The following is a 15,006-nucleotide window of genomic DNA, read 5'->3' as shown; positions in this document are numbered from 1 at the left end:
CTGTTCAAAATTTCATGATTGTCAGTTTCCGTCATGCTGAGGAAACTTATTTTTTAAAATTCAGATTTTGTGATGGTGTATACATGGTTTGATTTGCATGAGATGAAGAAACAACTGTTGGAGGAGATTTAGAGAGGACAATGTAATGTATAATTTATAATTAAACACACTTGCTTATTCATCTCAGTTCACCAAGGGTGTTATGTTTGAATTTGTGCAAAATAATGATACATGCCAAAGAGATTTTTTTCTAAGGACTGCTAGAGTAAGTTAACTCTTCTTACATGTTTTTAAAATTCTCTCCTGTCTCATTTGTTCCTGCACAATGTATAGATGTCATTGAACACTAAAAAGTACCCTGGCTACCTCTGCAAATGTAATGAGGGAGGCTAGGCAGATCTGAGCTCATGAATTTCCTGGGCATAAGAAAATCCCAATACAGTCAATAATCAAACCTGCAATCAGCCATCAGACCATTCTGTCCTTGACTTCAGCTGTGCACAGCAACTTAAGAAGAAATACAATTTCCAGCATAACTGGAAAACAAAAGATTTTAAAATGTCAGGTTATGGGTCAGTAGTCTTATCTGCCTGCTTTTATATAGTTGCATTTACCAGCAAATGAAAACAGAATGATTACTTAGGTAAATGGCAAGGTTTTAAAAATCCTAGGGATAAACAAACTCCATGAAAGCCTACATATATTAACTTAAAAGCAAGAAAGAAAAACATAGCCAGTGAAACAATCAGCTACATTTCAATCTATGCTAATTTTATAACACCTGTGAATTTAAAATAATGTGGTGATTCAAAAATGATGTTTTGTTTGTTTTTTCACCACCATTAAATCACAACTATTATGGATAGTATTATTCAGTGCCACAGATGAAAGAGGGGGGAAAGGGCATGTGGTAATTGCTCACATTATCATAACAGCTGAGGACACACTAACCAATCAATTCCTTCTTTATTTTGCCTTTCATCCCCCAAACCTAGCACTGCAATGTCTTTAAGGGACAAAACCTATTGTTTTAAATTTGTCACTGAGTAAATAAGTCACCAATCCTTTGATAAAGGATCTTCAGTGCCTTAGTTTAGGTTTTGTTCTGCTTCTCCCTTCTTCCTTCCTTCTTTCCTGTCAGTAATGAACATTTTTTCAGAAGTAAAGGGGATTTATTCTCCTCCTCTATCAGAAATCCCATGTACAGTTAGGCATTAACTGCAGCAGACAGATTAGGGCACTAAGTTATCTCTTAAATTGCACATAGCCTAGTGATGATCTGCTGCATGAAGATGAACTTTACTATTCTTGCTAATAATCCACCACAGCCATAAACTGATCAAATATTGGTCCTAGATGTCTTTATTTTTATTCACAAAGGAACTCAAGGAAGAATAAAACAGAAACAAAGAAAATCTAGCCACAACAACTTTTGTGTGTGTGTGTGTGTACGTTTATGTGTGTGTGTGTGTGTGTGCGTGTGTGATTACTTCCAGGATGTCTCAAAGAATGCTTTTGCATCTCTGTACTTCACTTGGTTTAATAAAATGCTTGCAATTATAATCAGCCAACAGCACTCCTGATTCCAGTAGTGACTAATAGAAAAACTGTGCCAGGTAGTTACTCTGTATTCAGATAATAACAATCTTTAGCAAAATCAAGAGAGAGTAAGACTTTCTTTTTCCACATAACCCCCTCCCCTCAATTCCTCTATATTCCATTCTCAATTTCTTTTTCCTAGCCTTCTCCATTTTAGTTGAATATAGCTTCCTTGTCAGTCTGCCCACCCTCACTAGCAAAGGCACTTCCACACATTTTTCTAATCTATATATGATTTTTTTAAACTTTCTTGTCACTTGCTCTGTGTCTAGTTTTAGTGCTATAGAAACAAATTAGATCTTAGAGAAGCATTGCATTTTAAGACTTATGTATATGATAGAAATGCTACTATTTTTAATCAAGTAAGAGCTGTTTCTGTCTTATAACATCTGATTTTAATAAAGTATAACATAAATAACTTACACATTATAAGACCAACATATGAAACAAACAAAAATTTTATTTTATTATTACGAAAAGAAGTATTTTTTCCTAACTGAACACTTCATTAGGTAGATATTATTTCTACTAACAGATTAAGCTGATTGTTGAACATAACTAAACAATTCCTCAGGCACTGTCCAGTAGCATTACCTCCTCTATAGCATAGCCATATTTAAGGAGCTATTTAATTTTAGCATGTGAATTTAAGGTAATTATCAAAAATCATTACACTGCATCTTTCTAGCAACACCACCCCCTAAGGAACACTCAATTATTTTGTTCTTAATACCACATTTCTTAGAACAGGTATCAGTATCTTTCTGAAGTACCAATTTCTTCTTCACTGACAGCCTCAAACAGAAAAGAATAGACAATGTTGTGTAAAAAAACCAATATATATATATACAGTATTAGGATTTTAATTCATGACTGCAGAAAAAGTACAGACGTGACTTACACTTTATAATGCAAGATTTGAGAAAAAAGGACTTGTGATATTTGGGTTTTCCCCAAGTGAAATTTATACCTATAATTGTATGGACTAATAAGGCTATGCAAGCTAGCCCATCCCAGCATGCTCCCCACCCTGTGTGCTTAAAGGGAGCTTGAAGCCCGTTTAGGGAGACACTGCTGCCAAGGAGTGCTCCCCGCTGCGGGGCTTTGCACAGTGGCGAAGGTGAGCCCTAGTCACAGCCCAGGCTGGACCCAACTCTTTCTAAACACAAAGATTCTAGATGCTATTTCCTCATGCCTCAGATCTTTCAAAATATCAGAGAAATGTAGATACATGATACTCAGTCCCTCCTGTCAGAACCAGAAAGAACTACAACTCTGTAGAAAACTATTAAAAAATTAGAGATTAAGCACATAGCAATTGAGCAATGCTGTTTCATGTGTGGGATAAGAGAATAAAATATAATATGTAAAAGAAAGTCAACTAGAAAATTCAAGGAAAAGTAGAATACACTTTTCAAATCCACAAATACTTCCAATTGCATAGAAACTGTAATTATTAATTTAATTTTATATTTTTAACATATTGAGGAATAGTCTTTATAAAACTTAACCTGCTTCTTTTATCTTGTTGAAGTGTAAGTCAGAAACTTGCACTGCAAAATCTTAACTTTGTTCTGTTTACGACTTTAATTGATTACCTCCAAGACAGAGAAAAGAGTTTTTGCATTACTTTAGTCTTTGGACTTGTTCAGTAGACAAAAAAATGTAACTGACAAAACATGCCAAATTATTATGCCTGTGATTTGCTTTAGACTTCTGCATACTATTTTATATACCAGGTCTTTCAAATGACAATAATGATCAGCAGGAAATTAAGAAATGTATCTATCAAGCCAGTTCCTACCCATCTAATTTTGCTTAGGTAACAGACTTGTTCAGTTTTCTTAGTAAAATACGACAAACCATGTCACCAAACCAGATACCAGATTAAACTACAATAAGAAAGTGCTACCCTGCTAATTAAATTTCATAGAACTGTCTTAGTACAGAACCACCAGGAACAGATGAACCACAAAATCTTCCAAGTCAACCATAGAATGGGAAGATTTTCTTTATGTGGAAGATGATCAAATTCTCTCACAGCAGGGGAGGCAGCTAACAATAAAACAAGCCAGTTCTAAAAAACAGGTTATAAGCAACATAAATGCTTCCTGGCACAAAGTGTTAGTAATGACTAGGAGACTGAGCAGGTGACAGTACCTTCCAGCCACTTCTAGTTTTCAGGAGGATCACTCACTATTTTTTAAGGCTCAGACTACAGCATACAGTCCATTTATTCTTGGAAATTAAGAACAGATGCAATATTTCTTACTGTGTGTTCTTTCTTCCTCTGATAATTTCAGAATTATTTGCTGATGTGATCAGATTCTTGAAAAAAACCCCTATCATCTTGAACTCCCAAGTTCTTCAGCAGCTTGTGGAACCACCATCATTAGAGGTCTTTCGGAACAGGTTAGACATGTATGTGCTGATGTATTCATATTAGGCAGGAAGGGAATGGTGTGAACTTGTGAGGAAGAAATATTGTTTGAGGTTCACTTGTTTGGGGTCCTTTCTAATGTCTTGTTTGTTTGTTTATTTTGCTTTAATGGCTTTAGGATTTTTCAAAAGTATTCCAATTAAACAGCAGTATGCAAGATCTACTGACAATGAAAACTAAGTAGTCGTAGGACAGCTAAAACAGATCTTAGGATACAAACTTGAACCCACTGAAATACTCAACCAAATATTTTAAGACTTGTTTAAACTACAAGGCAATAAGGTTCTTTTGCATATTAACTTCTCTACGCACCGCAGTGTGCCCAGGATATTACTAACCAGTGTTTGACTTCGATTTAGGTGTGTCCATGTTTTGCTGTGTCCCCTTTTCACCATCTTTTATGCTTCGTCACCATGTTTTCTGAGGCTTATTTATTCCACCAGCAACTGAATGAAATAATAGAATACAGGACTGCAAATGGATACCTTTGCTATGAGAATCCTAAATTCTTTTAGAAGTGGAAAAATGCCATACCTTTGAACCAGTTTAATTCAAAAAGACACGTATTGCTCTGATGATCACAAATATGACTCAATCAGTATACTGAATCAATTATTTTAAAAATACAATTTGACCTTAGACATATTCAGTTGATTAACTACTATAAGGAAAAGAAAAAGCATCTTCATACTGCTTTAACAAAACATGAAGATCTGAGAAATGAAAAAAATTATGAATTCTAAAAAGTTTCACAAGCTCTTTAAGAGAATTTAAGCAACAGAGATACAGCAGAGAGGAGAAACAAAAGAAGAAAGCAGGTACAAGTGATCAGTTGTAATAATTACCTTGAATCTCCCTTTTCAATAAACATTGAAATTATTTCTCTATTCTCATCCCGAAGAACTTCATGTCTTTTCTAATGCATACAGCATAAACATCCAACACCATACATACACTGCTTAGTAATTCAGGAGTTGCAAAAAAGGACAATAATAATATTTAATGTATGCCATGAGGCATATCGTATTTTCAAATATCCAGTAATATGTCCTATCCTGCAGACAGTACTTATTTTAGAAATACCAATTTAGCTTTAATAGCTATTAAGTCACGTCACTTTAGAAAACCAAGGAATGTTGGAAACAAAGCAGGAACTGTCCAGATGCACATAGCCTATAACAGCTATAAAGCAGAAACTACTTCCAAATCTTAGTGGCAGAACAACTAGAAGGGACACAGTAATTGAATGGCCTTCCAAACTCTCCCAAAGATAATATATGTGGATACAGCAAGATGAACGAAAGTAGGAAACTTCAATACACAACAAAACTGTAAGTTTGTGTGGAGGAAACACGTACAACAGTTTTCACACTGCTCTTATTTGATAAAATGATTCACACGATTTCCTCTTGCTTAAATGTGATTTTCTGAGACAGAAAATCCTCGATAAGTATGACAGACAGTGGCCTTTAAAAACTGCACCCCCTAGAATGCTGAGAGAAAAGCAAAACAGAACTCAGAGTTGCAACAGCCATTTTCAGAATAAAGGTATTTCAGAGTTAGAATAAAGTCCTATTTATATAGCACTGAGGTTCATACTTCAGACACAACATTTCAAAAGCTGTTATCTATAATTAAGCAAGAAAACTCTGTTCAGACAGTTGATAAGTACCTGTAAAACGCAGTATGAAAGAGTATCAACTGCAAACTAGAATATATTGGCACGTACATGTGGACATACTATGATAACTTGTTTTTCCCAAAACTTGTACCACGTAAAATAGATTCAATTTAATGGCTGTTCTAAAATAGGTACTTACAGCCAGATCACTCAAAACTCTTTTTATGCACATGCAACACCGCAGTTTTAACTGGAGAGGACCTTAAGGTAAAACCTTATCTAGTCTGTATCCCGCTAAGGCAAATCTGCCTCAAGTAAAACTGAGTTGAGTGGTTTCATACTAAATTTCATTAATCACATTTATGTGTCTCATGTTGCTACAGTGTTTTCGCACTTTTTTCATGTTCAAAACTCTTCTCAGATTCACTTCAGAATGAAATGAGAAACAAGAACTGAACAGGAAGATGAACAAAGTTAGTGATGATTTTGAATGCTCTGCACTGGCACAATTATCTGAGGGGGCATTTGTACTTCTGGTTTTTCCTTTTAATATGAATTAATTTATAGAGATTAGCATCAAGAACAAACACTAAATCTTAAATGACCTACATGTGAACTCCTCCAAGAATTTTAATAGAACAGCACCTCTACATAAAATGACAGAAACGGCAAAAGGTGGTTAAGCAATCAACTAATAAGAACGTTTAAGTCTTGGTGATGTGTCCTGGACTACACAGCATGTTTTGCTTATGACACTCCTGGAGCAGCCTAACTTCTCTTACAGGATTTTTCCTGGAACTAAAAGACAGACATCAAATTTGCTACAATCTGTGCAAAACATCTGTTCTTGAATGTAACCTTGGATGCCTGGTACAACCACCAGGGAAAACAATCAAGAGCTAGAAGCCAAGGGCACGCTGTTTCAGCAGGACCTTCTGTATTATGGCCAAAATTTGTGGAAGCACCATCTGCTCTGACAACAAAGAACACTATTTTTGTTTGTTTGTTTGCTGTTTGCTCCTTCCCAGCTCCAAGCTTAATATTTTCTTGACCTATGACATTGCAGTATGAATCTGGTTTTGCAACATATGCACCACATACAATAGGGAATGATCTTATCTTCTTCCAAGAGTTTTGCATTATCTAGCTCATACTAAGGAGCAATACTACAAAATTAAACAGCAAACACACAAAAAGTTATTTACAATCTAAAGCACATGGATTTTTCATTGTGCCAATCCCATTAATGAAATCCACACAAATAAGTCCCCTAGCTTGTTCCTCAAAAATTAGTGCTAAAGCATTTATTTATTACTACATGTCCTTTTCAAAAAGCTAGCAATTACCAGACTTTAATGACATCTCTTTGGAGACTATGGACATACAAAACGTATAAACCTAAAGTAATTGTTTGGCTGGAAGCCTGGTTAAACCACAATTCTGTGAGTGAAAATTAATCTTTCAGATGAAACATACACTTTTTTTCATAGTACAGTTAAATTCATTGTACAAGTCAAGCTGTACTTTGAAGTCAGCAATTTGGAAAAGCATTTTCCTTCTTCAAAAGTAAAACAAAAAGCAATAAAATTATTACCATTCTAACTAGCTGACATCTTTCTTACAGGGTTGGAAGAAAGTAATTTTTTGACCAATGCTTGTAAGAACCTGCATGGGAGCAGGAAAAATAATGGCATGCTATTGAACTGATGTTAATTTCAAATTTACAAAGAGAACCTTTTTAAAAGGTTCATATACACAATAAGTGAAACCTACAGAGGTATCCTGTTTTATGAGTTAAGGAATCAAGGTGTCAGGGCCAGGATGGAAAAGAAAAAAAGAAAAATCAGGATATTTCCATGGCAAGATGCAACCCTAGATATCCTAAAGAAATAAGGCAAATAAGAGAGAGAGAAGGATTAGCATCTCCAGTTTTTTACAGATGAGGAAGTAAGTCACAAAGAGAGTATGTTTGCTTCCATACAGTCTGATAGTCCTGTAAGCAATCAGATTTTATATTCCAAATTGTGTCATTTTTCAGATATAACTTTATAAAATATTTATATGAACTCATTAAACACAAGTTTATATTGGACTGTCTTTTTCTCACTCTAACCTCTTAGCCATTTTGGTAAGAATCTACACTGGTGTTTCACTTACACAAAATGACCACATTTTCCAGGTGAATGAATGCTGCTAATTTTCCAAGCTTTCTGCGAGCAACACCTTGGAACACAGCTGCAACCTTAAACTCAGTGCATTCATTTCAAACAGTGTGCAGTCTTCATGGAAAGATCTGTACTAGCTAAAAGCTTTCAGCTATGAAGAGGTTTTTTTCAAATTAGTCTAGTCTCCAATTCAGTAATGTCTCAACCTAGACGACATTTTCATAAATGCCCAGAAGCCTATTTCAGAAAAGTCTGATTATTTTAATAAGCCTGAAAAAGTTAAACATTTAAAATAAAGGCTATCTTTACTAGGGAATAGTCACTATATAAAGTTTATGAAGATTTTTGAAAGTTGAATTCTTATGGGCAGATTCAAACAACATAATCCTATTGAATAATCAAAGACTATTGTATACATTTGTAAAAATCTGACTCTAAGAAGACATAGAAAACCATGAGAAACACATGGACTATGTACTACCTTTCTTGAGCTTTAGTTACTCTAATATCCATGAAAGACTCAAACTAAAAAGTTTATGTTGGGTTCTTATCACTGGTAGGCCAATTAACTTCAGCTGGTCAATCAGTGCTCTAAGACACAGCAGAAGGCTTGATCATGGGAGAAAATTCTACTTAATTTACTTTCTTCCATGAACAGACCAAAATAATTTAATTTTCCATCAAATCTGACATGAAGAGAAAATTATGGGTGGGACTCAAAATTAAGGCAGAAGACCTTTTTTCCTGACATAATAATACTGAAAGGACCTGAATGATTTACAATAGCAGCTGTCTCATCTGAATTGGGAATATTAATAATTTAAACACACAGAGAACAATGTGTAAAGGGGTCTACCTGAAAAATTTTTAAAATGTTAAGCATTATATTTTCATCTTTGAGTTCAAGACTCTACTGCAGTATAATCTCATAGATATGTATCTAGTTTGCTTTTTTCCTGGCTTCAATGTCTCAGATACCAATAATTAAAACTACATAAGATGAAGTATAAGACATTTAATAATACAAACACTCACTGTTCCATCAACATGCTGAAATGCAAGCTTTTTTTTTTAGTAAGATATTTTACTTATCTTCCTGCACAGAACTATGCATCATCTATTTCTACTCTCGATATTACTATTCACACAATATTTTCTGTATGCAAATGTATTTGTACGTATTATAGGCCAGGACTTCAGCCTTTCAGTATTTCAGTCCTTCTTGGGTTAATGCACCTACGTCAAGACACTGTAACGCAGACAGCATCATTTGACATTTTAGTGGGAAAAGTATCAGTGATTTGAGTTGTATGCTCCCCAAAACACTGGGGAAAAATTGTTCACGTACATGAAAAGGCCATGGAAGGAGAGACACAGACATCTTTAGGTGAAGAAAAAAATCCTAGAAGAAACTTAACCAAGAAATACTGAAAAGTTGTGTTAGCAGATAGAAGGAATAGTTTAGGAAATATTTAAACACCCACCACTTTTGGTTATGGTTATATGCTGACAATTGGTACATCCAGTTCTCTCTCTCTCCATTAACATTGGCTGCTGTGCTTGAGTCATGTGACATCTGCAGCTTTTCTGTGGTTCATTTCATCCCAATTCCTTCACACAACAGCTAGATTTAACCCCATATGAGACTGCAGCTACAAGGTTTGTGTAGTTCATAGCAGGTGTTTAAAACTAGTATAATGTTTGAATCACAGAAAAATAGCTTATCTCCATTATGGTGTTTTATTCTCACTTTCAAAAATTCTTGCTTAAAAGATCTGTATAACTATAGTCATAATTTCCTACTAGACATGACTTTTTAACCATTCATTCAACTGGGAGACACACATAATATGCTATTTGCACTTTTCCCTGTTGACACCCCTTATCCCTACCACAGGAAAACGTTACTTTCATATACACACTCAGAATAATTTTAAAATAATGTAATCAGTATATAATCTCATATGATTTGGACCTGAGACACAAAATAACTACTTGCTGCAATCATACTATTAATATAACTTCCAGATACATTTGAGAAAACCTAAGGCAAATTTTAATATGAGTAGCCTCTTCTAGGATAAGCAGAAAAAGTTTTGCCTTATTCAACAGAATTAAACCTAAACCTCAGGTTTAACTAGATCTACATTTTTCTGCATTAGCTACTGAACAGGAGTATCTTCAACACGCTCAAGAGAAGGGAGATCCTAAGGATAACGGGAGTAACTAAAATACACTATAGAACACATAAAGAATATTAAATAAGCACTTTCCTAGCTGAAAAATATGCAAAAATACTGAAAAATGTGTAAAACATTTACCGAAAAAATGTTCTGTCTAAAACCATTAGTGATCCAGTATTTCAGAACACGTGGGGAAACTAACCTCTGTAAATTGTATGGGAACCTTTTCACACATTTTTAAAAAATTAATGTAATATGCTTTCTACAAACAGCAGTGCTTGTCTGCAGATGTGTATGTATTACATACACATTTTCCATCTAGATCTATAAACAAACAGTATTTTCAGAGCTATTATATGGGGTAAAGGATATGCACATAGAGTAAGGAAGGAAGGGAAAGCTAGAAGCACTACAGTCTACACAAAAATTCTACGCTACTGAAAAAATGGTCAAATTCTGACCATCTTAAAGGAAGTTAAGAATCCTTTCTGAGGTCCAGATTTTTACCTAACCACCTAGCTGTTAGGAGATTGCTACTGTGAACAAAGAATGGAAACTGTGAGTTTACATCACTAGTTAATTCTTTTCACAGTTCATTCATTGGGCAATCATCAGGTAATAGTCAGGATAAATACCAGTAATATTTCTCTTGCTATTCCTAATACTAACCCCAGTCAGGCAAATTGCTCTACCAGGTTTTTCTCTAACAGTGAGCTAGCTACAAGCAACACTTTTTAATAGCAGTTTCTTCAGTTGGGGCTGTTGAGAGATAGAAAGGAGGTAGTGGTGTAGATTAGAGATGATTAGAAAGAGGAAGAAGATTTTAAAAAAGCATGCATTTAATACCATTTCCAAAAGTAATAGATTATGAGTATTCAAAGTAAGCAAACAGCCTAGCATACTGAAGAAGATCTTGTCTCAATCTTTTTTAAATGCTGTATAAAAATTTTTAGGAAACAAGGAATCTTAATATACAGAGAAAATAATAGCATAAGCTACTGTCATCCTTCTACCAAAACTCTTCCTTCTCTTCCTATTTCAAGTTACAATAACACGTTCACAAAATAATTTTCATCTTGCTTTTATCCATAACACAATGATACAGAAATTATGTCATAATATCACTTCAATCACCAGCTAAATCCAAATGTACTTGTTTTAAGAAGTTATAGCCCTAAGCAACAATGGAAAGAGAAGAGTGAACAGAGTGGCAAAAATACAAATCAATTTCAGATAACTAAGGATACTGTTATTTTAAGGTCAGATTTTGTGGAGAAATATTGAAAAATGACTAAAACATGTAAAGGATTTTTGTTGGTTTCTTACTTTATTATGATGCAATGCTGCAGACTCTTTCTTAAAAGACTTCAAATTGATAGTTCCCAGAAGATAATTCATATGGGAAATATAAACATGGAAGATACAGTAATGGGAGTACTAGAGCAATTCTAAAGATGCATGGTTTACTGTGTGAATATATTCTCCATTCAGAACAGCAACTGCATTTAACGACTCTTGCATTTTTATTCCTGCAATTCCTTTCCACAGACACTTGACTTTTGTCAAAGGTATTCAATATTGAAATACATGCAGCTGAGTCTGGAATAAAAGTGAGGTCTGCATATGTGAATTTAGAAAGTACATAAATAACCTTCCTTTTACATAATGAATATTATAGCTCAGTTATATGTGCAAATGAGATGATTAAGAACCTACACAAAATAAAAACAGAACCAAGACTTTTCAGGTTAAAGAGGGGGACACCGTATGTTTTGAAAGTATCTAATCTCAGAATTTTTTTTATCTCTAGATTTTCTTTAATAAAACATATTTGTGTTAATTTTTCATACTTTGGACAATATTTTTCTGAATGTATAACAAACTACATAAGAAGTCAGTAACTTTTGTTAAAAGAAACCCCACACAAACATATTTTGCTTTTGATTGTTTCCATCTGGTCTCCTCTACATTTCCCTTCTTATCCTTCTCCTCCTCTAATCTAATTGTGAACTCCAGGTATTCACACCAGAAATAGAGGGAACAAATCAAATAACTTATTTTTAAGCAATGTCACAATACTTTACTATAAAAGGCCTCTTAGCTTAAGCATAATATGTATTAGTTCTCATACTGCTAAACCAAATAGCTTCTGCTTTCTATGATTAACGATGGACCCTTTGTGTGTACAATGCAACAACTTCTATTTTACAATACTCCAGAAAAATATTAACTTCCATAATAAATGCCACATGGTAATAAGACTTTTTTCCACCTATGTCTTTCTCTAGATTGTAAAAAAATCCAGTTCTGATTGGGTATAAATATTTTTTTTTTTTTTTCTTGATTACCAAAGCATACTCACTGGAATTTAGATTGTATCTTTCCCCTTCACAGACACTACAGACCTCTTTACTGGATGAGTTTATACTTTCTCCTCTTTGCCATTGTTTAAGCTGTGGCCATTTTGAAGAATGATGCGTCTCACATTTCATTTCAGGTACTTCTATGTTTATAGTAAGTTTGTAGACCAGTCATTCATAAATGAAGTTAAATGTCAAAATTGATAGTTTTGCTGATTTCAACTCCTTATAAGAAATATAAAGTGGATTAACTAAACTAAGGAAACCACCACTGACCACCCATCTGCCAAGCCTGGTCAATAACTCATTGCTTTTTGCTCTTGACTTCAAACTAGCATTCTTCAAGCTAGCTCTAGAACTTGAAGCAGAAAAGCATTCCTCAGAGGGACTTATTAGTCTGATCGCTGTCTCCTGAAGACATGATTATACTACGTTGGAACTGGAGACGGTACCTCTGCAGGGCACCATACTGAACCCTGTAGATGTGCCAGCACCCTGGAGCTAGCTCAGGGATTACCAGTAAATCAGGACATTGAATCATGTGGACAAGTCCAAAAACTTAATGAGTATAAACAGCAGGTAATCTAATTAGGGATTTCTATACCCAGAAAACAGCATGCATGTATCAGTGAAAGCATGCCCATAAACCTTGCAGTGCTTAAGTGGATATAAAAGAACTTGTCATTGGTTGGAGTAATTATGTCTTCAGTTAACCCTTAAAAAACACATAAACAAAAAAAAATAAAATTGCAGGATGACTTAACAGTTGCTTTTGGGAAAAAAATTAAGGACACATAGAAGGACTTTGAAGTTAAATGAAGAACTTGGTGCATGGGGTAAGTTACCATAACTGACTAGATTCAAACAGCAAGATGTTAATCTCTATTCATTATCTTTCGTTATCATCTCTTTGGTATTTTGTAATTATAGTATATTAAGACAAAGAATGTACCATTTCACCGGACAAGCAATGTGTACTAAAATTATGCAGATTTTCCTTACCTCTTTAAAGAATGTAGGTTCATACATCCATGCTATACTGAATCACCTGTAATATAGGTACTCTGATTGCCTACTGTTGTAGACATAAGAATGTATTCCATTAAACTTGTCCTTCTAACTGTTCTTTTTCCCTTTATACTAGTGATACATAATAAACTCAAAAGGCTCTTTTGCTTCTCCAATTTATTGTCCAAAAAGTAGCAAGAAAACTCAGTGGACAGAAAAAGACAGCACTAGAAAACACTAACCAACACTGCACAGGAGTCACCTGAATGTATCAAAATATTGGCAGACTGTAAAAGGAAGCAAGAATTGAAGGGAACGATATTATTGCAGCTCTAAGTTTTAGAAGAATTTTTTTTTAAGCAAAAGTAACAGCTTCAGAAGATGCATGAAAATCTCTGTGAAAAATGTGTGGAGAAGAAATAATCTCATACTTGGAAGAATAAAGCTGGAGAATTCCATGAGACACGAGTCCTAGAGAGAAGAGGCGTTCAAGAGATCCCTCAGATGACCTGTGAGAAAAACAGAGACACTATCCAAGTGCGTAGGGATGGAGTCAGAAAAGCCAAGTCTGTCTGGAGTTGAATCTGGCAAGGGACATGTAGAGCAACAAAAAGGACTTCTACAGATTAATGAGTAGCAAAATGAGGACCATGAAAATGTGGATCCATTACTGAATGGGACAGGGGACCTGGTGTTGAAGAATATGGAAAAGTCTGAGGTACTTAGGGACTTTTCACCTCAGTCTTTACTGAGAAAATTCACCCTAAGGAATCTGAGGTGTCTGACACCAGGAAAGTATGGATCAAGAAAGACCTACCCTTGGTGAGGGAGGATGAGGTAACGGAACATTTAAACAGGCTGGACATACACAAGTCCATGGGGCCTGAAGGGATACTCCCATGTGTGCAAAGGGAACTGGCCAGTGTCACTGAGAGGCCACTCTTGATCATCTTGGAAAGACTGATCAGGAGAAGTGCCTGAGGACTGGAAGAAAGAAAAAGTCACCCTCATCTTCAAGAAGGGTCAGAAGGAGGCTCTGGGAAAGTACAGGCCAGTCAGCCTTACCTTGATCCCTGGGAAAATGGTGGAATAAATAATCCTGAAACCTATTACCAAACATATAAAGGACAAGAAGGTGATTGAGAGTAGTCAGCATGGATTTATGTGCATAAATCCATCACATTTAAACATTCAGAACATTCTGAACACATAACATCCTCATAGACAAACTGATGACGCATGGGATAAATAAGTGGACAGTGAGGTCAGCTTAAAACTGGCTGAGCTGCTGGGCTCAAGATGTGATCAGTGGCACAAAGTGTATCACTAGAAAGGTACCCCCATGATCAGACAACAGGGAGGAAACTAGTCTTAAGCAGACACCTGTGTACATTTCATTACTGCATGTGGAACATTTATCAACAATGATATATTTGTAATTTTTACAGCTTATTTCCAAAACTGTTAGAGAATATCAACAATGAATAAGTGGAAACCATGGGGGGGGGGGGGGGGGGGGGGGGAACCCATAAAGTACTTCCTTTTCAATTCTTCTAATTAAACTGTCATATTACTTCTATTTACCCAGATATCCAGACTTTTCTTGTGTTTTTCAGAGAGTAAGTTATGT

At 35.1% G+C, this 15,006-nt stretch overlaps 1 protein-coding gene across 2 annotated transcripts in view; it reads right to left on the bottom strand.

Annotated features, from left to right (window-relative positions):
* Nucleotides 1-15,006, bottom strand: part of NCAM2 (neural cell adhesion molecule 2) — a 322,753-nt gene that overhangs the window by 217,745 nt on the left and 90,002 nt on the right. The window lies entirely within an intron of this gene.

This window comes from Strix aluco, chromosome 2 (genome assembly GCF_031877795.1).
Source record: "Strix aluco isolate bStrAlu1 chromosome 2, bStrAlu1.hap1, whole genome shotgun sequence".
Classification (NCBI taxonomy): domain Eukaryota; kingdom Metazoa; phylum Chordata; class Aves; order Strigiformes; family Strigidae; genus Strix; species Strix aluco.
Note: the sequence above shows the minus strand (reverse complement) of the source record. Positions and strands in the feature narration are given on the sequence as shown.